Source organism: Megascapheus bottae, chromosome 26 (assembly GCF_031878675.1).
Source record: "Megascapheus bottae isolate mThoBot1 chromosome 26, mThoBot2.hap1, whole genome shotgun sequence".
Lineage (NCBI taxonomy): Eukaryota > Metazoa > Chordata > Mammalia > Rodentia > Geomyidae > Megascapheus > Megascapheus bottae.
Window position 1 is genome coordinate 20,285,212 of NC_143534.1, and position 23,623 is coordinate 20,308,834.

General features: G+C 40.7%; 1 long non-coding RNA gene across 1 annotated transcript; it reads right to left on the reverse strand.

The window, feature by feature from the left end:
- Positions 1–6,640: 6,640 nt before the first annotated feature.
- LOC150046050 (uncharacterized) lies at positions 6,641–18,047 on the reverse strand. Its single transcript, XR_016532673.1, has 3 exons — positions 17,903–18,047; positions 11,159–11,261; positions 6,641–7,268 (listed from the first exon to the last, which is right to left on the reverse strand). It is a non-coding gene; the product is annotated as an uncharacterized LOC150046050 (long non-coding RNA).
- Positions 18,048–23,623: the final 5,576 nt, after the last annotated feature.

Consider the following 23,623-nt stretch of genomic DNA (forward strand, 5'->3'; position numbering starts at 1 on the left):
AGGCTGTTATTATTTTGTTATTGTATTAAAGTATACCGAGGGAAAGTGCTGAAAACATGTTTTATAATGATTATCAAGAGAATGGCCTCCATTTTTCCTTGTTCTGTCTCATGTGAATTTTCCTCCATAAACTTCAATTTAAAATGTTTGTAATTTAAACTCTGCTTGGCTGGCAATTCGGCCCCTAAGGAAGCTTCTTAATCCTTTGAAACACTGAGTGAAGAAGCCAGAGGCACTGACTGAAACCTTCTGACTTCTTAGTTTGTTACCAAAAAAGGCGCTGGAGACCAAAGACCCAGGGTCTACCACCTCTTTTGTGAACTTCCATGTTAACTGAAGTAATAAGGCAAAAATCAGTATGGATTCAGTCAAGGCACTAATAATCCAATAAAGAATATATTTGCTTTGAGGGTTATAGTACTACAATAGCTAGATTTTTAAGCAATTGAATCTGAGTCTGGGGGAACAGCTCAATGGTAAGGCATTTATCTAACATAAGTATAATGACCTAGGTTTCCTCCCAGTACAGGAATAATAACAAAAAGTTCTAGATCTTCCATAAAAGTTATATGAATTAATTTTTTTGGTTTTATAGGATAAATCTAGATAATAGGTGGATAGATGGATAGATATGTTCATACTAGGGTTTGATTCAAGCCATGTTCTCTTTTGGTAACAGCTAGCATTCCACCATGCCTTGAGCCATTCCTCCAATCTTGTTTTTGTTGGTTAATTGGAAATGGAGTTCCTTGGTAGTTCATGCCTATAATCCTAACTACTAAGGAGGCTGAGATCTGAGAATCATGGTTCAAAGCCATCCTGGGCAGAAAAGTCTATGAGACTTTTATCTCCAATTAACAACCCCCCCAAAAAACCCAGAAATAAAGCTGGGGCTCAAGTGGTAGAGCACTAACCTTGAGCAAGAAAGTTCAGGGACAGAACCCAGGCCCTGAGTTCAAGTCTTAAGACCAGCATGCACACGGAAAAAAAAAGAAAAAAAGTAAGAATCAAATAAATGAAGAAAAGGAACTAAAGCTTCATTGTCTGCATGTGAAATCTAGAACATGACACGGTAAAATAGCATGAACCATTTCATTAGCTACTGAACAACTTCCTTTATCGCCTTCAGTCATTGCTCCCAAGGGAGAGCTTATTAACTTCCAGGGCTAATAATTAAGACTTAAGTGCCCTTGACCACTTAAGCAGCTAATCTGTAAAGATGTAGTCATTCTGGTGTGTGTGTGTGTGTGTGTGTGTGTGTGTGTGTGTGTGTGTGTGTGTATCAATTTGTTTATTTACTATCCCCATTGCTGTAGGCATACCACATTGCAAGCCTGCACCATTAGCAAGTACCAAATGTTAAAACATTTCTGTTGGTACCTCTGTTGGTGTCTCTATTGCTGCTGAAATTTGAAATAAAATTGCACCCTCAGCCTGACACATCGAAGCATGCCTCTTGGGCAGCCGATTATTTTCCCCCTCATCTTCTGAGGTTGTGTTTCTTGAACTTTAAAGTGTGGAGTAAGCTCCCACTGAGTTTATGCCCACCGAGAGACTGCCTAAAGACAGAGCGGTATTGGCTATGTAATCACTGTTGCGAGTCTGTGCGGACCGCCCGTCGGGCTTCATTATTCGCCTTGCAGTCAAACACTGGGACAAAATCACTCTGGTAACTGGTGAATGCTGTCTGCCCAAAGGGAGGATGGTTTAATACACAGCAGGATGGCTGGGAACATTTGGCAGGAGCTGGAGGAAAAAGCGCCTTGGTGTGACTTCGCAAGTAGACTGCAGTCCATTTTGCACACCTCTTGTTCCAGTGGAGCTCATGAATGAGTTGCTAAGCACGTGGTAATGTTCTGGGTAGCCACTACTCACACAGGCCTGGGGCCCAGGGAAAAGGAAGTGTTAACTAAGTCCCTGAGAGCTCTGCTCTATTTAGTAACTTCAGACAATCCTAGCTGGGTTTCCATACCCAGTGGTTCTAGAGAAGATTCTCAGGGCTGGGGCATTCACAACTCCTTTGTTTTATGTGCAACACAGGGAACTTTGTTTCCCAGATCACTTTAACTCCTACCCAGCCCTCTTCATTGGTGATATCTGCCCAACGGGGCACTCAACCTCCCTCATAACCCCTCAAGTACTAGAATATAAGGAAATCTTGAGGAACTGTTCTGTGTGTCTGTGTATCTACTGTCTGTGTGTCTGTGTGTGTGAGAGGTGGTGTAATGTTTAAATGCTTGGGGATGGAGGGAATGCTTGGGGAAATTGTTTCCTTCTACATGTAACTCAGTGGAAGAATGTCACAATGCCGTTCCTAGCATCTTGGAACCATGGATCCTGTCTAATGCTGGCTTCTCAGGGTTGTTCCAACCACAGTGGAATCCCCCCTCCCACCATTCAGTGCCCTCAAGTACATACAGAATGATGCATTCGTCACAATGAAGAAATTCTGGAAGCTGTGTGGCACCTAAGGCTTTATTTATTAAAGGCTAATCTATGGCTGGGGCAAAACTGCCCAATGAGAAGGTTATTAAATTTTCTTATTAAATGTAATCAGGGAGCTTTGTTGCTTGGATGTCGAATGAAAGCCACAAGTAGATGAAATTCTTTTGGAGACATAAAGGCACAGTGTTGTGACTATAATTACATATCACCATATGCTGTCACTTGTACTCTAGAGTTCTTTAATCTTAATGAAAAGTATCAAGTGTTGAGTATGCATTTTATAGCTTACATAGAACCATAAGCCAGTGGAGTTTGTACTAGTATTTTCTAAATTGCCTAGGCCCTAGGATTTGTCAGGAGAGTGACAGCCATTATCCCCTGTGTCAAAATTCCTACAAGAACAACCTCCCCACAGGTCTTTATCCTTCAGAGGACACATAACAAGTAGAGGCATTTCAGAAAATATGCAGTAATCAGAGACCATCAAGGACTTCACAAATCATCTGTCCAGACATTTTATTTTATAAATACCCATCTCTGACTTGTCATTGAGACAAGTCAGAGAAATTTTCAAAATAAGGGGAGCTGAAATCACAATTCCCACATTTAGACCTACTGGAGGAAAGAAGAAGAATATAGATGCTAAAGGACCAATTTTAATGCAACCTTCATTCCCCAGCCTACAGAAGGCTGAAGCAGTAAGATGGAAAAGCAGAGCAACTGAATCCTGGGACATTTTTTAAATTGAGGCTGAGAACAGACAGCAAACAGGCCCATAAGAGTCAACTACAGGGCTGGGAGTATGGCTTAGTGGTGGAGTGTTTACCTAGCATGTACAAAGCCCTGGGTTCAATTCCTTGGTACCACATACACCAGAAAAAGCCAGAAGTCGTGCTGTGGCTCAAGGGTAGAATGCAAGCCTTGAGAAAGCTCAAGGACAGTGCTCAGCCTATTAGTTCAAGCCCCAGGACTAGCAGAGAGAGGTGGGGGGTGAGAGCTACAGAATGAGCCAAACTTAGAACCACCAAGTAAAGGAACCCATGTGGATCCAAAGTGGGTTTTGCTCTTTAAGAGTGAGCCCAGCAAAGTCAATAAAAGCGAGAAATCCATAATGTCTTACATCAAAGTCACTTTTGATTTCTTTTTTCTTCTCTTTTCTTTCTTTCTTTCTTTCTTTCTTTCTTTCTTTCTTTCTTTCTTTCTTTCTTTCTTTCTTTCTTTTTTCTTTTGTGCCAGTTCTGGAGCTTGACCTCAGGACCTGAGCACTGTTCCTAAGCTTCCTTTGCTCAAGGCTAATTCTCTACCACTGGAAGTACATCTCCACTTTTGGCTTTTTCATAGTTAATTCAAAATAAAATTTCAGACTTTCCTGCCTGGGCTGGCTTCAAACTACTATCTTCAGCTCTTGGCCTCTTGAGTAGCTAGGAATACAGAGAATACAAGTATTAGCCTCTGGTGGCCGGCTCTTCCAACTTCCTAAAGCTTGGATTTTATTTGTATTTGCCACCTTTGAATTGTGTGACAAAAATCCCTGGAATAAACAACTTTTGGAGGAAAGATTTGTTCAGGCTGCAGTTTTAGAGATGTGTTAGTTCATGGTTGGTTGGGCTTGTGGAAAGACAGCATATCTTGGAGGGGCCATGAAGTGGAGAAAATGTTCCTCTTATGGAAACCAGGAAACAAAGAGAGAACAAGGAGAGATGGTATTTTCACATTTCCTTCAAGGGCACATCTCCAGGGAGCTAACTCGCTTCCACTAGGTCCTATCCCCTAACAGTGACATCACTGGAGATCAGGTTTGTAACACAGGAGTCTTTGTGTGACTCTTGTCTCCAATTAATCACCAGAAAACAGGAAGTGGAGCTGTGGCTCAAATGGGTAAGGTGGTAGCCTTGAGCTGAAGAGCTCAGGGACAGCACCCAGGCACAGAGTTCAAGCCCCATGACCACCACCACCAACAACAACAAAACAATAAAATAATTAATAAATAAAACTAAATACTCTAGTTTGAGTCTGGAGTGTATCACAAAGTATATTTCTACAGACTTGCTCAACAGCTGTGGCACTAGTAGGAGAAGGAGGTGGAGACTTATGGGAGAAAATTGGTATGCTTTATATGTTCTTGAAGGAGATAAGAGGAACCGAGACTCTATTATTTTTGTTCTTCAGCTGCCTGTTGTACACTTCTCAGCGTAATCACAAAAGCAATAGGTTAAGAAGCCATGGACTGAAACCTCTGAAATTCCTAACTAAAAAGAAATCTTGAAAAATGTATATACTGTAACGAATACCTAGAAAGTGGACTTCTCCTCTCTCCTTTTTATAGTTTCATTTTTGCCAGTCTTGGTTGTTAAACTGAAGACTCTTCAGTTCAAGTCACTGACTTGGCTTCCTTGCTTGGTATTTTACCATTTGAGCCATACCTCCAACCCAGCATTGTGCTATTTAGTCATAGAACTGCGTGTGTGTGTGTGTGTGTGTGTGTGTGTGTGTGTGTGTGTGTGTGTGTGTGTGTGTTTCTTCCCAGGTTCTCTAGGAGCTCCAATCTTCAAATCTCAGCTTCCTCACATCTGTAATCCTAGTTACACAGGAGGTTGAGGTGTAAGGACCATGCTCCAAAAACAGCCCAGGTAAGAAAGTGTATGAGACTCAGCTCCAATTAGCCACCAAAAAGCCTGGCAATGAGGCCATGACTCAAAGTGATAGAGCTGGCTTTGAACAAGAAAGCTCTTGAGTGCCCAGGCCCTGGGTTCAAGTCTAATGACTAACAACAACAACAGAAGTTCCATAATCTGGCTCCAATCTGAATCTGTGGTGAATGCCACTTCATGCGTGTATCACCAGCTAATGTGATGTTCTGAGTCATAACACTCTTCTTATAAAGGAAAATATTTGACGTTACTATGAAATATTCATTTGCTTCTGTGGGAATACATTGAAGATTTACCACATGTAAGAAATCACTGAAGTTTTTAAGGAGGAAAAATAAAACAAGTTCCTAAAAATTGCATGGAAACTCAATATTTGTTCATACTTAGCTCCAAAGAATCCTAACATTTTCACATTGTTTCCTAGTTAAAAGTGGGTATTAGCCAGAATAATGAACCTATTACTTTAACTATGTTCAAAGGCTCCTCATAAACCAGAGCTTTGATTTTCCAGTACAGACACTAAATGCTTTTGTCTAATCGTGTTCATTGTAGTTCCACAGAGAGTCCCCATATTTCAAATATGTCTGGCTTAATGATTTTTTTTCTTGTTGTTGCAGCAATCTGTTTTAGTGTCAGCTTTTATTCTAGTTTGGGGGGACAGGGGTGGGTGAGGGGGCAGGGGAGGACTTTGTTATTATTTTCCAGTATTGGACCCTTCCATTTCTGTATGTACTAAGGGAAGACACGAAATAAGTGGTGTGAACAAATCTGTACTATCACCGTGGGGTAGCCTAGGTTAGACATTCAAAACAAAGCCTGTCTTCTTGTGATCAATGAAACAACAGCAGCCTCATATTTTGAAGTATATTTTTATTGTCTTAAGGTCAATTTAATGTAGATCTTGAGAACAGACCTCCTCAATATTTCCCAGGTCAAGAGCAACGAGCCAGCCCTTCCCTCATTTGTTTTTGTGTCCGAGCCTTAGCTTGGTACCACGTTTCTCTCATTTATCATGAATGTTATCAGCTAGGGAACAGTCTGACTCAACAGTCTTCTCAGAGAGTCTGAGACTCTCCATAAACTCTCAAAACATATGATCTGTCCTATTTTACAAGGAAAATATGAACTGGCTTCAAGGTAAAATAATGCCTTGTGTATACTCTCATATAATTTCTCCATTTCCTGATTTCCATTTGAAAATCTACACACAGCACTTGAAGTATCTGCAAATTCCTCCCCACCCCCACCCCCACCTCTGCTATGGTGAGGGGTTCCTGTTTGTGTGCTGTTAAGTTTGCTACATTAAGTACAACGTGAGAGTACAAGAAGAAGGGAGGGAGGAAGAGAGGGAGGAACACTTAAGATATGACCCAGAAAGAACATCCCTATCTTTATGGACTAATTCTTTCAAGTTGCCTGTCAATGCTTGCAGGTCCTTCCAGAAAACAAAATTAAAGATGATCACAAAACATTTGGAATGAAGAGACAAAAGGATTATGAGTTTAAGGCCAACCTGGGCTATATAGGAAGGCCCTATCACAAACAAATAAAGATACCCACTGTCCTGAGAAAAACCAGATTACTTAATTCCATGTTTTTCTTCAGATTTATATCCTTTCTATTGCCCCACCACTTTGATTGAACTCTAACTGAAGTGTTTACCCTGGAGTTTATGGTGCCAAAAATCTCAAAAACTATCATTGTGAATGTTTGCCTTCTAGAAGATTTGAAACTCAGGTAGAGTTTGGCTTTATGTTACTAACAATGTTCTGAATTTTGGTAAGGTTGGCAGGGTAGAGAAGAGATCAGAAAAAGAGGTTGACTAGACAATTAGGCAAAGGCTCCTCTCCTTGTTAACCTAACTTGGATACTGCTATGAAAAACAAACAAACAAACAAACCTGTTCTCAAAGCAGTGTCCTTGCAAAGAATCTTCCATCTGTACTCCCGTCCTCTTGCTCTTCTTCATGCCTCTCTCATTGTGTTTTGGTATGAAAACCATGTATCAGCCAGTTAGTTCATTGTTTTGGTGCAGTCAACTTTAAATCCCAGGAGGTGACCAACCATCCGCAGTCATGCAGGACTCAGGATTTTCAGATGTAAAATGGGAACAATCTCTGGATCACTGGTCACCCCAAGTCAACCAAATGCCCTTAAGGCCCGTGCTGGCTTCCTGTAAGAAAGTTATGTACGGTTATATTACAAAAGCCATCATCTTAGATCTGGGTCTTGGCCAGGAACTAATGACAAAACAACCTTGTCGGTGATTCCTGGAGTCCCTTATATCATAATTTTTAATCAAATAAAACTCCTCTAAGCCAGGCTCAGTGTGATTCTGAATTTAACCAAACCTGCCTTAAACTCCTCAAAAGGACAACAAAAAGAACTAAGTAACCCATAAATGTTTAGGCCAAGAACAGAAAGACTGGGGAAGCAAACATTCCCAGTTACTGGCTGGAAAATCTGGGCTAGAAGGGGGTTCTGGAGTATGTTGCAGCAGGAGACTCAAGACTAAACCAGAGACCAACTCCTTGATGCTAGTTTGGGGGCTTATCTACTGTTTCAAATTAAATGTGAATTTATTTTGCAGATTCTAATGCCATAGGCTCTTAAAACTCCGACCGTAAGAATGCAATAATAATTGCCTACGACTAGAAGAAAAATACCTCTTAATGCAAGACAGCAAGCTTAGAACATGGAGTGTAACTGGTTCTCAGCCATTGGCCACCTTGCAGCAATGAGAATATTTTGGCCAGGGAATTAGTCTTAAGGTAGAAATTGCCCATGTTTCTTTTGGATATGTCCTACCATTGAAGATTCCCTCACCTTAAAATCCTCTGTAGAGAGGGCTGGGCATTTGGCCTAGTGGTAGAGTGCTTGCCTAGCATGCATGAAGATGCAGGTTTGATTCCTTAGTACCACATACATAGAAAAATCCAGAAGTGGTGCTGTGGCTCAAGTGGTAGAGCTCTAGCCTTGAGAAAGTCCAAGGTCAGTGCTTAGGTCTTGAGTTCAAGCCCCAGGACTGGCAAAAAAAAAAAACCTTGTAGGAAGAGAGGCAGGGACGTGAGCTATAGGGAAGAGATAAAGATTATGAATCCCCACATACAAATGGACATATCTCTTGACAGTTCCTGACATTTCTAATTAAACGTCCCACAGCTGAGTAGTGATGGGAATTCCAAGACAGGGTAACTGGAAACATTGAGGCCTGCCATCAGGAATAATTTAAAAAATTAAAAATCAGAATCAAGGCACCAGTGGCTCATGCACGTTATCTCAGGAGGCTGAGATCCGAGGATCACAGTTCAGAGCCAGCCAGGGCAGGAAAGTCTTTGAGACTCCAATAATTTTTTTAAGCCAGAAGTGGAGCTGTGGCTCAAGTGGTAGAGTGCTAGCCTTGAAAGAAGTTCAAAGAAGTTGAAAAGAAGTTCAAGGATAGCACATACACCCAGAGTTCAAGTCCCAGGGCTGGGGGAAAAAGAAAATCAGAATCACAGAAAAGCACTGGGGAAATTGCCTCCAGGTGAAGAGAAGCCTGGTGATACCTGGGTATCCTTTGTCTTTATTCCCAAAGGAGTTGGAGGATTAGCGACTGAAAGCAATCTCACCTCCCCAAACCTTGTAAGCACTCCACATACCCAATTCAGAAACGTCTAAGTACTCATGGTAGAAAAGACACTTATTTTGTAGGACAAGGGGGAAGGCCAATTCTCTGTACTTACTATGCCCTTAAAATGAGAGCCACTCTCAGGGTCTGTTCTACCCAAGCTGCTCCCACTGGAGGGAGGGGGGGTCTCTAAAGAAGGGGCTACTGCTGCGAGGTGGGCCAGCTCATTAGCACATGGGGTCCTGAGCTGTGGTGTGGGTTGGCCCATGACTGAATTTTCCATTCAATCGTTCACATTTTTTTTCCTCTTGACATTTTCCACACTGCCTTAAAATTCCTCTCCAGAATAACATTTATCTTTCTTCTTGCTGCTTCACAGCCTGTCCCTATTAAGAGATTTTCAGGAAGGACTAGCTGGTACCTGTTAAAATATCCACTGACTTTTACAAGTGGAACATCACCAAAAAAAAAAAAATCTTGTTTTCTTTTCCTCCTCTCATCTCCCCTGGAGAACCCATTCAACTCATAAGCTGAGTAAGAAAATATCAACTGTCCTCATCCTTTTTCTCCTTTTTTTCCTCTTCATTTCCTACATTTTTCTTTAAAATAAAATGTCATTTTAAGGACAAGTTTAATGCTCAAATACCTACCGGTTCATTTTCATAAACAAATGAGAAAAATTCACAGAGAGATATCCCAGACCCTGGTTTTACATTAGTGAGTCTGTATGCATGTATGCATGGGTGTTTGTGTCCCTGTGAAACAACTGTTCCCACCAAAGATTTTTTCCATTTTTTTAATAAAAAGTAATGAGCTTTGTTTGTAAGTTTTTTCGTACTGAGGATTGACCGTCTGGCCTTATGAATATTACACAAGCATTCTATCATTGCACTACTCACCTAGCCCCAAAGAAAGAAATTTAAGATAGAATATTCAGAAATATAGAAAGAGGAAGAAAAAACTTCCTCCAAGCTAAAAGCCAGTGGATATGAATACTGATATTTTAGCATCTTTTCTCATTATTCTGTATCCTATAGCTATTGTTCTTCATTTGATTTGGAGAGTGTTTGTTTAGTGAGCTTTCTGGAGACCAGGTCTAACTAAGTAGCTCAGACTCATTTAGAACCTGTTATCCTCCTGCCTCAGTCTCCTGAGTGCTGGAATTACAGACATGTGCCACCATGCCTGGTACATATGATGTCTAAGATTTAAATAGGGGTTCATCAAATCAATCCAAATATTCTCTTTCCCAAATAATTACCAGGTTCTCATCTCAATCGTGATCACACCTATCACACTGAATTCCAAATTTCCCCATGTTGCCATTTGTATGGCTCACTAGACTCAGAACTCCTATGTGACTGCAATCTTGGTCCATCTTTATTAATCTAGGATCTAGCTCATGACAGGCAATTCAACTAACACTCCATTAGCCTGTTCTACAAGCAGGGAATTTGGGAATTCTGGTAGCTTGTATCCTATATATTACCTCTGTCACCTTTGCTGGAGCCAAGAGGAATGCTAGCATCTCTTTTTTTTTCCTTTTTGTTTTTGGCAGTCCTGGGCCCCAACTCACAGCCTAAGCACTGCCCTTGGACTTTCTTGAGACTAGAGCTCTATCACTTGAGCCACAGCACCACTTCCAGTTTTCTTCTATGTATGTGGTACTGAGGAATCGAACCCAGCTCACCATGCATGCTAGGCAAGCACTCTACCACTAGCCAAACTCCCATCCCCAAGAATGCTAGCATTTCTTGATAAATGTGGTTAAGCTGTCTTTGCATCCCTAGTAGTGTTTCTGCACTATGTAAGCACACAACTTTGCAGAAGAGAATCTCTTCCAGACAACTTAGCTTACCGGAGATAAGAAGGTACTTTGTTGTAACTTTCCTCTGAAGGAGCACCAACCAGAGAAGACCCCAGGGCCTGGAGCCCTTCTTACTGAGTCACAAAGCCTCAGGGGGAACCTGAAATAATTGTAGCTGATCATCTACCATACGCTGTATGTATCATTTTAGACATGGACAGAATATCTCGGTATTACAGATGACTTAGAGGCTAAGTAAAGTCCTGAAGGTCCCAAAGCAAGAAAAATGAAAGGACCAGAACATAGCCCGGGATCCTTTTGACAGTGGACTGAGAGTACTACGTCTTTATCCTGTCTCATATGTATCACAGGGATCAAGCGTGTACATTGAAGAGCTATACTTCCATGCATGCGCACACCCACCAAGAGAAGCCATGAAACTGTGTTCTCATTTAAGAACTCCCAAATGGACAGCTTGACAGGTCCTAAGATCTCAGTCACTCCCCCGGTGTCTGTCAGCCTCAGTTATACCCTTTCCCCTCCCCTCTAACACTAGGTTCTCTGGGACCACTCAACATGGGGCCCTCCTGAAGCTTTCCTACAACGCAGGTTCTTTTCTATTTTTATTGGAAAACAATCAGCTGACCTTCTTTCTCCTTGCATGTTCCTGTCTCTCCCTCCCATTTCTCTTCTGAGGACAAGAGAGGAAGCAGGTAAAGGGAGCACGGGCATAGATTCCAGGGGGAGACCTGTAGGAAGAAAAGCAGTGAGTGCAGCTTATGAGGTATCAATTCTGCTTGCAGCCATAACTGTTTGAGTCCACACCACACAGTTTTTGAATTCAAAACTGTTTTTAAAGATCTTAGAGATGCTTGACACTGGTGGCTCACACCTGTAATCCTAGCTAGTCAGGAGGCTGAGATCTGAGAATTGTGGTTCAAAGCCAGCCCAGATAAGAAAGTCTCTGAAATTCTTATTTCCAATCAACTAGAGAAAGCTGGAAGTGGTGCTGAGACTCAAGCAGTAGAGTGCTAGCCTCAAGCATGAAAAGGCTCAAGGATATTATCCAGGCCCAGAGTTCAAGCCCAAGGACTGGCAAAAATAAAACTAAAACAAAGTATCTTCTCTACTGACGTGAAATATATCATATGAAATAGATCTATTGATGTAAAATACACTTCCTCTTTCATTCTTGTCAATGCACTGATTATGACAAGAGACCAAAAGCAAAGATAAGAGCACAGTACTTTAGCCAGGACCCAGAAGCTCGTGTCTATAATCCTAGCTACTCAGAAGGCTGAGATCTAAGGATCACAGTTCAAAGCCAGATGGGACAGGAAAGTCTATGAGTCCCTTATCTCCAATGAGCCAGCAAACAGTTGGAAGTTGTGCTGTGGCTCAAGTGGTACAGAATCAGCCTTCAGTAAAAAGAGATAATGCCTAGTCCCTAAGTTCAAGCCCCAGTACTGGCAGAAATTTAAAAAAAAAAAAAAAGGAGAAGGAGGAGGAGGAAGCAGAGGAGGAGGATGAAAGAAAAAGAGACTAGCACTCTGATTATAACCTTTTTCCTTTCTCCTTCAATTATTATTTTAGCTTTGAATTAGCATATATTAGCATTAGGAGGAAGCTCCATTACAATAGTTCCATGTATGTATACAAAGAATGACCTCTTTTTCTACCTTTTTATTTTTTTTTTTATTGCTAGGGTTAGACAAAAAAAAAAATGTGTTATGTAGACTCATGAGCTCAGAGCAAGTTCTGTACTACTGAACCACATGCCCCGACCAGATTGAAAGCCCTACATGGAGGCACATTAGCACACATACAAGCATTAACCCTCCATCCCGTATCTGTCATACCAGGGATAATTGAAACTCTCATCTAGTTGCACTTGACAGAGCATGGCAACTTTTTACCTCCCATTTCTGAAAAGTGGCTTTGATAGTCAAAGATAGCATAGTGTGGTCTCGATTTCTTTCATCACTAAGAAACTTCCAGATGCTTTCCCTTCATATATAACTGTGATAGAGACAACTAGAGAAGCCTAAAATTAAAGTCTAAAAATAAACATTGATCAAATTTCCTCAAATACCAAGACCTAGAAACAAAAGGCCACAAAGATGCCGCCAGGCACTTAGGTGAGTAAACAGAAATAAATGAGCAGTTTGGTATGAATTACATCTGGAGAGACTTCATTGTGTGTGTTCTAACTAGAACTGCCAACACAGGAAAAGAATCAGCAGATCTTTGACTTCTCAGTCTTGTTTGCTATAACATAATTACTTGTTAACTCAAATAAAGCCTGTAGCTTTGACAGTAAGCAAACTGTATAGAAATCACAAAGGATTCAAATTATTTCCTCAATTTCCCAGTATGAGATGGTGAATTTCAAAATTCCCATTCGTGTGTATGCATAGGATTGTAATGAGCATGGATTACAATGTGTGGATTACAACATGAGAATATGGTGACGTTGCCAGCTGTGACTGAAAAAGAAGAAATCCTGTGGAGACAAAAAATGGAGCCTAAGGAGTAATAGTTCTTAGAGTCTGAAGACTGAAGAAGATGCTGATGAGACAAGGAGGTCTGGAAAAATGATCTAAGGATAATAGTGCTGAAGACAAGAAAAAGGGGGCAGGAGGTGTTTTGTGGTAGAAAGCTTATCTAACATCTGAGAGGCAATGAGTTCCATCCCTAATGATACAAAGGTGTGTGGAGGGGGTGGGGAAAGAAAGGAAGAAAGAAAGAAGAGAAAGAGGAGGAGGAAGAAGAGGAAGAGAAATGAAAGAGTAAGAAACAGAGGAGAGGACAAAAGAGGAAAAAGAGGAAGAGGAGGAGGACAATACTATGTGTTGAAGATAAAAGCTTAGATAGCCGATAAGTCCCCAAAGAGTAATCACTAAATAAAAAAAGGAAAACCAGTGGATAAAGTTAAAAACAAATATCAAAGAACATCATCTTGAGGCTTTACGAAAAAGAAAAAAAAAAGTGTGCCGGGAGTTTGCTTGCCTAGCTTGCACGAAGGCCCGGGTTCAATTCCTCAGTACCACATACATAGAAAAAAGCTGGACCTAGTGCTGAGGCTCAAGTGGTAGAGCTCTAGCCTTGAGAAAATCCAAGGACAGTGCTCAGGCCCTGAGCTCAAGCCCAGGACTGGCAAAAAAAAAAAAAAAAGTCTATGAGACTCTTATCTTCAATTAACCACCAGAAAACCAGAAGTGGCACTGTGGCTCAAGTGGTAGAGCACTAGGTTTGAGCTGAAGAGTTCAGGGACAGCGCCCAGGCACAGAGTTCAAGCCCCATAACTAACAAAAAACAATTTTTTTAGCTATAAAGATTATGTTCTTGGGGGCCGGGAGTTTGGCCTAGTGGTTAAAGTGCTTGCCTAGCATGCATGAAGACCCGGGTTCAATTCCTCGGTACCACATATATAGAAAAAAGGCGGAAGTGGTGCTGAGGCTCAAGTGGTAGAGCTCTAGCCTTGAGAAAGTCCAAGGACAGTGCTCAGGCCCTGAGCTCAAGCCCAGGACTGGCAAAAAAAAAAAAAAAAGATTATGTTCTTGGTGTGGGAATAAGATTCAAATGGTCCTACCTAGACAATTCAAAGACTGAGTTCAAAGACTGAGAGAGGGAGAGAGAAAGGGAAAGTAAAGAAAGAAGGAAGAAAGAAAGGAAAGAAGAAAAGAGTTTGACTTTATGGCCCTTAGATTTTAACTGAAATATGAAAAGCAAATCCCCTAATAGGCAAGAAAATTCTGTATGCAATTCACAGAACCTTAACTCTAAGTAAAGGAAGAATAAATACTTACATTTAAAACAAACTTTGCATCTGTAATTAACTTAAATTTATCTTCAATTTACTTTTCCTGTTCAACTTCCAGAATATTTTAACTGTAAAATCCCTTGAATTAAAAATAAAGTCTCGTACTACTTTGTGAGTCAACTTGTAAATGGGTATAAATATTTCCATGTGTCCACATGCTTCTAAGAGCTCTTTACTGTTTCCTACTGCCTTCCTCTGTGGATCAAGAGACTGGAAGCTGTTGACTAGAGTCTTGTGTGGGGTTGGATCCTAAGGAAAGCGCATGGTGAGTAGAGCTAGAATAAGAGGCTGGGACAGAGGGCAGTGGTTGGGGAAAATGCCAGAGGGGGTTGTTGTGAGAAAAAGCAGTCTTTTCTATCAAACTGTCTCCATCTTCTAACTGATCACTATTCTGTATAGATATTTTCTGGCATCATTTGCTCCTTGACTTCAATCGTAAACATCACCTGTGATATCTATCGTCAGCCAGCCGTGTCAAGTGTAGGAGTCCTTAACAATGGAGTTAAAAAGTAGACAAGCCCACCATCACCTGAAGTGAGAACTTTTCACTGACTTCCCAACCTTCTCTAACCGAAACCATCAGCAGCTCCATTCCCAGACCTGTTCCCAGCCAGCCATGACAGCAGAATGTGAGCTTTTGCCTCCACCAGGACAGCCCACCCCCCCACAAGTCAGGACCTTTCATTGAGAGTTGGAGTGCTTTCTCACTCTGTTGTATTACCCCATCACCCTGGTAACCAATTGTAAAAGATATGAACTCCACTCCTTAGCAACAAGGAGAAGGAACCACTTCACCCCTGAGTCAGAATAAAAACCCGAGTATACCACCCCATTGAGCCATACCTCTAGGCCCTCCAGCAGTCTTGACTTTGATCTTTCCCCTCATTTCTGTTTCTTACCTAGATCCCATTATAGCTACTGGTGAAGTCTTTTGTCACTTTTAGTTTCCATAAATCAATGGAATTCAGGGTTCAGTAACTGCTCATTAGTTCATTTGTTGTTGGGGTGATGTACAGAGGGGTTGCAGGTACATTCATCAGGTAGTTGGTACATTACTTCTTGGACATTTATACCCTTTCTCATTCATTCATTCATTCATTCATTCATTTTAATCTGTCTCTACATTCCCCTCTTTCTCCAAGGGATCCCAGGTGAACTTTTTTCTTTTTCTATCTCTATATATGCATGTACATATATATATATATATATATATATACATGTATGTACACATATATATGTATGTTTTTTAAGTTGGAAAGTTTGATTATTTGCTGCTTAATATTTTGTTTGGTTGTTTAGTTTCTTACTCATTATGTTCATTATTTATTATGTTTACTGGTAATCCCTTCTATTGTCTTCCCAGTAGAATGAATTATCTAGCATAATAGAGCACCTTTCCTACTCGAGTTAACAAGTGAAAAAGGTCTTAGTGCTCCAGTTTTGAAAATTCTAAGAACCTGGCCTGATCTTAAAGCAATGTGTAGGATAAAGGTCATAAGGGTAAGGAGAAAGTGGCTTATTTTTGAGGATAAAAGGCGACCAAATGAGCTAGATGCCTGTGGTGCATGCCTGTAATCCTAGCTACTCAGAAGGCTGAGATAGGAGAACGGAGGCTCGAAGTCAGCTCAGGAGGAAAGTCAGTGAGATCCTTATCTCCAACTAACCATTAGAAAATCAGAAGTGGCATTTGGGTCAAAGTGGTGGAATATTAGCCTTGAGCAAAACAACTCAGAGACAGTGCCCAAGCCCTGAGTTCAAAGTCCACAACCAAAAAACAAAAACAACAGATGATCAAATGGTAAAAAAAAAAAAGAAGAAACTTCAGTGTGATAGTGTGATTCTCTATACTCCAACCACTTAGAAAAAAGGGAATTCTTTCTGTTAATGAGCTGACTGTAAGCACATCCTCTCCAGATATTTGAAGTCATTGAGGCAGGATGGACTTCTTCCAAAATTACACCTATCAATATTAGGTAGCCATTGAAAGTTCATTCTGGGATTACCACATTTTTGATGCCATATGGTAACTATCAGAGGGACAAACAAACCAATACTTATTTGAGAAAATGCCAATCTTAAACACAAAGCGCAGCCAGAATTTACACCTAAAACAGTAGCTTTTTTATAGCAAACAACTCACTGTGGTCTGACACTGAGCCAGCAAAAGCAGGCTTACCCCACATCATACAGGAGACAAAAGAAATGGTGGCCTCACCAAAGTCTTCTTGTTCATGGGCTCTGCTTTCAAGAAATTCCCTCCATTTTTCTGAGCAGCTAGTTTTCCTTGAGGCAAAGGCATGCAATAGCAATCTTGAGAAAAGATACCCTAGTATTTGACAGTCATCTCAAGATGCTATATATATATTTGTTTGGCCTAACCTCAGAAATTCAAGCAAATCAAAGTTATAGTAGGTGACTGACGCTAACACTAATACTTTGTTCAGTGCATGCACAGCAGTGTCTAGAAACAACAGAAGCTGAACACTGAACTATTGGATCAACTAACAAGGAGCTTTCAAGTGATGACCTAGTATTGAAATATTAAGACCACACACACACACACACACACACACACACACACACACACACAATTCAAGCTACTAAATCATCTCTTGTATTCCCAGAAATTCTGCTTGGGCCAATAGAAGATGCCATAGGAATTGATTATGTCCAACATCTTTCTATTTTTTCTCTTTATTGTTTTTCCTCTGGTTTGATTTGTTTTGTTTTGAGACAATCTTGCTTTGTGGCTCAGGTTGCCCTTGAACTTGGGATCTTCCTGCTTCAGGCTCCCAAATGTTCAGACTCCAGGCCTCTCCCGCTATATTGGTTTTTCTCTAATTTCTGAATGGAAGAGAAGTTAGTATTTTAAAGCTTCTTTCAAGGGCAGGGAGTTTGGCCTTATGGTAGAGTGCTCGCCTAGCAGGCATGAAAACACGGGCTCGATTCCTTGGTACCACATACATAGAAGAAGCCAGAAGTGATACTGTGGCTCAAGTGATAGAGCTCTAACTTTGAGAAAGCCCAAGGACAGTGCTTAGACCCTGAGTTCAAGCCCCAGGACAGGTATACACACACACACATACACATACACAAACACAAACACACACACACACACACACACACACACACGCACGCACATGCACACACACAACTTTCGTGAAGAAAAACGTTATCTCAATAGACACATCAGAATCTACCTGAAAATGTATCAGAAAGCCAGATATGATGACTTAAGCCTGTCATGGCAGCTACTTGGAAGACAGAGAGAGGAGGATCCTGACCTAGGCTGGCACTGACCTATCTGAAAAACACTTAAAGCAGAAAGGGCTGGAGAAGTAGCACAAGTAGTACAGTGTCTGCTGAGAATGCTGGGGGCTTGAGTTCAAGCCTCAGTAATACCAAACAATATCAGATAAATAAATGATCAGAAGATGACTACTTTTCAAATCCACCTGTTTTAGGGGAAAACATACATGCACACACTATATAGGATCTGAAGAATCTTTTTAAATATTGACATTCAGAAGGAAACTCTACCCCAATGTATCCATGTATCCATCTTACCTGCCCAGAAGGTGAAGGCTTAGCCCTGTCTGAGACCCCACAGCACAGGGCAGGCTCCAGGTGAAAAACCCAGAGAGCCTGTATTGCACTTGTGTAAAATGGCAGGTTAAGGTAGAATCCCAGCTCTCTTCATTTGGCTTCTCTCTTCAACTTCAAGTCCAAACTCCCCATCTAGAGAACTGGAAAAGTACTCAGACTTAGGCCGTAATTCCACTGCATTCCACAAGCAAAAAGGGCAGTACCACTCCTTCAAAGCCCACATGTATGTGGGATACTTTAATGGTAGGGTACTGGAGGTCAGTTCTCCCTTCCTTCCTTCAGTGAGAGAAATGCCAGGTGCATCATTAAAGTATTGGATATGACTCAGAAGCAGAACACTTGCTTAGCCTGCCGGAGACCCTGAGTTCTATTCCCAGCACTTGGGAGAAGTGTTTGTAGGGAAAGACTCCTGAATAAATGAGCCCCATATTTGGTACATATGCTTTATAAAGACACCCCAGTTCCAACAGAAAGTCCTTCCGCATTCCCTTGAGTAAGTCTTCTTCCAGATAAACGCAGCCCTAATGGAGAGACTTGGCTGTGCCCCACTGGGTTTATTTTGGCAAGGACTCAACTTCTGCCTCTGTAATTAAATGGGGCTGCTCAGGACCACAGCAGCTCAGTTAGAGATCAGAGACAATTGGATTTTATCTCCTAGCTTTTTGTTTTGTTTCTCCTGTCTACTGTTTCATATCCTTGAGCATTCTGTTGTTGCTGTTGTTGTTTGCTATTACAGAAGAGCACATTTAACCCACAGCTTGGCCTCATTGGCAAGATCAGGGATGACAGAGAAATTTCCAGAGGGGCTTTTCATTCATCTTACCCCTCTGCCTGCATGGGTGGTTTTCCTTCTCACCCATCAAGAACAATAGTTTGGTTTTTGTTTTTCTTTTGCCTTTTGCTTTTCTGGAGTCTAGCTACGTAGTCATAGCCCTGGAACTAATTTTTGTAACCCAGTCTGGTCTTGAACTCTCCATTACCTTACATCATCTTCTGAATGCTAGGGTTAGCATCTCTGTGGCTGTCCCCACAGAAGATGAGAGACTTGGCCTATAATTCCTGCTGTCTCAGAATAGTGTAGACTACACCATAGGACTTGAAATGCTCACTAAATAGCCTTGAATCCACCATAGGAAAGGCTCCATCAGTCATAGACGAACATGAAGAAAATCTACAAACCCACAATCAATGACATGTTTTCTAAACTAATGAAGCCTCTAGCAGAAGTGTTTATTGAACATGTCACTTGCTGTCTCACATGACTCACCAATTGCTATCTCAGCAAAGAACCTGATGTGTAAATGATTTCTCCTTTCCTCTAACCCAATTTTCTTTCAGATTTTGATTTATGAGTGAATTACAGGCCAGGCACGAGAAGCTCATGTCTGTATTCCAAGCTACTCTGGAGGCTGAGATCTGAGGATTGCAGTTCAAAGCCAGCCCAGGCAGAAAAATCAATGGGATACTTATCTCCTATTAACTACCAAGAAGCCAAAGTGGAGTTGTGTGGCTCAATATGGTAAAGTGCTAGCCTTGAGCAAAAAAAACAGCTCAGAGACAGCACCCAGTCCCTGCGTTCAAGCATTTGGTGACAAATCTAGTCTTGTGGCACACCACCCAAGACCTGCTTTGGTGGATACTTAGCTAGTCACGCATTCTGGACCTTAAATTCCTTCAGGCATTTGAAGTGTTTTGAGGACTCATAATGTCCTTGAAAAATAAAATAAAAATTTACTTAATTTTCACTCTTTTATTAGTACATGCTAATTATACAATATGACACAATTCACTATAATATTTTCATGCATGCATATGTGTTCCTATTTGCCTTTCCCTTATTCTTTCTTTTCCTCCATCTCCTTCCTTGAAAGTTTTTTAAAAATTCAATTTCTTTATGATCACGCCTACGAGGTAATTTGACACTATTTGCTTCCCCTCCCTCTTTTTCCCCTCCTGCTTCCTACTCGTTTCCTCTTCCCCCAGATAATCTCCCATTTATGCCCCCCCCCTTTCTCTCTCTCTCTTTTGCTTTTTTACTTTTTTTCTTGTCATTGTTGTTGGTTATGGGGCTTGAACTCTGGACCTGAGCACTGTTCCTGAGCTCTTCAGCTCAAGGCTAGTGCTCTACCATTTTGAGCTGTAGCTCCACTTCCGGTTTCCTGGTAGTTAATTGGAAAGAAGAATCTCAGGGACTTTTGTGCCTGGGTTGGCTTTGAACTGTGATCCTCAGATTTCAGCCTCCTTCCTAGCTAGGATTACAGGTGTGAGCCACTATATCTAGTTGTATGAGAAGACGTGATGTTTTTCTTTCTGAGTCTGGGTTATTTTGCTTAACTTGATGATCTCAAGTTTCATCCATCTTCTTGTAATGTCATAATTTTGTTCTCCTTTGGGCTGAATAATACTGCATTCTATGTGCTCTTTGTCTATTCATTTATTGACAGTCCAGTGTTCTTTACAATTCCTTGATAAAGAAGTTCCAAGTTCAGGTAGCTTCCTTTTGATAAGAGATTATAATCACTTTGGCAGCAACAACATACTTAGAAAGTGGAACACACTACTTTCTGTGTTAATTCTGGAGAATCCAAAGTACCAAAGTAGTGTTCCGATTATCAGAATGAAACGTGAGTGAAACAATTAAATTATCTCATGGACAATATCAAAATGTCTTAGCTTAGCTCGGTGTCATCCTTTTAGTGTTTTGTCTCAATGTATTGCTTCAGTTCAATTGCTACCAACCCAAAGCCCAACTGTTAGTGTGTACACTGTGTTTTCTGACTTAAATGTCTTTGTATACTTCTTTACCCTCTCACTCTGCCTTTTTTCAATGAATAGCAAATAACCTGAAGTGGGTGTGTCATTTCTTATTTTGTATTTCCTTAAGGCATCCAATTCTATGTGGAATGATTACTCAAGATTATTGGTTCTTTGATTAGGTTATTTTGTAGAGTGTACAAAAACTTGAACAGAGATAAGAATATACCTTATATGCTGGATACCAGTAACTCATGCTTCTAATCCTAACTACTCAGGAGGCTGAGATCTAAGGATTGTAGTTTGAAGTCAACCCAGGCAGGACAGTCCACGAAACTCTCATCTTCAATTAGTCACCAGAAGGCTGGAAATGAAGCTGTGGCTCAAGTGGTAGAGCACTAGCCTTAAGCAAAAATATGTAGCTTAGGAACCGTGCTCAGGCCCTGAGTTCAAGCCCTAGGACTTGCACAAAAGAAATAAAGATAAAAAAGAAAGTGAGAGAGAGAAAGGGAAAGGGAGAAAGGAGGGAGGGAAAAGAAGGAGGGTGGAAAGGGGAGAATGGAAGAGAAGGGAAAAAGAATTTACATTATATATGCCATAGAACAGATCAAAAGCATTTTTTCATATATTTTATTGTAATTAATAGAAGGGTTACATTATATTCGCCAGATAGAAGGTGCATTAATTCACATACATGGATACCCTTCTTTCAATGTGTACTCTACCTGTGTTAACATCCTTCCAAATCAGACTGTAGTTATTAGAGCCTAGAAACAAAGAAAACAGAGAACAACAAATAGCAACCAGACTGCACAAGTAAAGATCTACCCAGAAAATCAACGGGAGAAATTAAGACTCCAGCTCTTGTGTTCTGAGTAGGTGCTGAGATATTGTGGGGAGGGGCTGTCAGATAATATTACTGGATGATACAATCAGTACCTGTTTCTGGAATTTCAAAACCAAACCCTAACCCCATTCAGACATCTTTGAGAACCTAACTTGATACCATAAAAGGTAAGCTCTCATTTCCTCGAAGTGATCCTACCAACATCTCATCTAAAATAGAATTGATACTGAGGCTTCTGAGCAGTCTAGGGATATGTTGTCTACACAAGTTTTCCAAGACTTACACACCATCAAGACAACAATGCAAAGCAGAATTACTTACCTTAGCCATCACTGTATCAATCTAAGATTAAAATAAGTAACAAATTCTGCTAAATCCACTACCATACTAAGGTAGCCTACAAACTTTTGCTATCTGTTCATCATCCTTTTCATCTCTCAAAATAGAAACATCAGGAATGTATCTAAGTTTCCAATCATAACAGTTCATAGCTTGCTGTTTTTTTCAGTGTGGAATACAGATAATCGCATATGGTCACAAAATCTTATTCACCATGTAAAATAGAAATATATAGAAAAATTGAATGATAGAAATAAGAAATTAATTTAATCTCCCTTTGATCAATGCCTTTCTAATTGTCCTCTGTATGTATTCCAGGTGTGAAAAGATATCAAACAGATTTGAATAACACATCCCAAGTCAGCCACCTAAGCTGGACCTTGACATTGGGCCTCCCCAGTATCCTACTTCTATCATAAAAGGATAATGCTAAAAGAAAAGACACTTAGCCAGCCACCAGATGATTGAAACTTATAAATCTAGCTACTCCAGGAGTTGAAATATGAGGATAGTCATGAAACTCTTATCTCCAATTAACCACCAAAAAAGCTAGAAATGGCTCAAGTGGTAGCCTTGAGTGAAAACGCTAAGGGAGAGTGCAAGATCCAGAGTTCAAATCTCAGTATTCACACACACACACACACACACACACACGAAAAGAGAAAAATTTCTACTTTCTGTGTACTGCGCCTTGAAGACTATGGACTTCAGACTTCTCTTTCTCAGTCATTTTTCATCATTTTATTTCAGTATGTCTGTTGACAAACAACCAACTTGAGAACATTTTTAAAGTCCTTAGTTGTGAAAACTCTGGAGCTAGAAAGAATTGTTGGTGTTTTGATAATTGTTTTTACAGCATGTTTGGGCCTACCACATAATTTATTTCATAAACATCCCAATGTGAACTTAATTAAGTTCTGGTAAGAAGTAACAACACTCACAAGAAATACACTATTAAGCAAACTGCAACCAACTTGGCTCTTGGTTCTCACAATTTAGATTCAGATTACTCTAAATACGTTCAGTTGTACGCACTGCCAAATACTGCATTTCAGTGTTTGTTCATAAAATGTAATTTGAAATGCATGTAGGATGATACAGGCTTTTTGTAAAAGGAAGTTATTATCTGTGATAAAAGCAGTTGTTGACATTAGAAATGCAGATGCAAGGACCCAGACGGGAAATTTAATAAAAAGAAAACAAATGTAGCAGGGAAAAGGGGGGTGGGGGTGGGGATAAGGAACAATATGGCAAAGCAAAGCCAGATGTGGCTGTGAGATCTGCCTACAGGCAAAACCTGGGCCCCTACCTTTTAGGTGGGCCATCCATGTCTCCTCTGGGAATAAGAGCAAGAAAGTGAACTATGGCAGCTTGATACACACAGCCTTTACATGTAGAAAAAACACAATCTGTGTGTGTGTGTGTGTGTGTGTGTGTGTGTGTGTGTGTGTGTGTGTGTGTGTGTGTCTGTGTGACTCAGGGTCTCAAACTCCTGCTTAGCTTTTTGGCTCAAGGCTGGTACTCAATCACTTGAGCCATACCTCCCCTTCCTACATTCCTTCACTCATTTCTCAGCATCAACTTCTTCGGGTAGCTAAAGATAATTCCCTGTGGATTTCCATATTACCAATCTCCTCATTTCCATAGCGTCCTGGTAAAATGTCTTCCAGCTTGCCTCTGCACTGTAGTTTAATAGACTGGCTTTAATTATACTCCCCACAGAGCTACAGAAATGGGAGCGT